We start from the raw sequence: 283 nt of genomic DNA, 5'->3' as shown, positions 1-283 counted from the left end.
TTCCCCTATTTAATATAAGGAATTAAATAGGGTTTATATTGTGCTGGGTTCGGGAAAAGCTTCCTATAAGGGAAAGCCCCTATAGTTAACTATATCTCAAGAAAAATTATCTTCAAGGAGTTCAAATGGTAAGGACATTTCAAAGATATCGGACTAAGAAGTGTGAAAGGGGATTGGTTCAAATTTGGAACATTTTGTTTTGGAGTCCAACGGAGGAAACACTAGAGGATGTCACAGATTCGAAGGAGAACTTCGGTGACTTCCTAAGCTATCCTATTATTTG

This window comes from Phalaenopsis equestris, unplaced genomic scaffold (assembly GCF_001263595.1).
Source record: "Phalaenopsis equestris unplaced genomic scaffold, ASM126359v1 Scaffold217374, whole genome shotgun sequence".
Taxonomy (NCBI): domain Eukaryota; kingdom Viridiplantae; phylum Streptophyta; class Magnoliopsida; order Asparagales; family Orchidaceae; genus Phalaenopsis; species Phalaenopsis equestris.
This window is presented reverse-complemented; position numbering follows the sequence as displayed.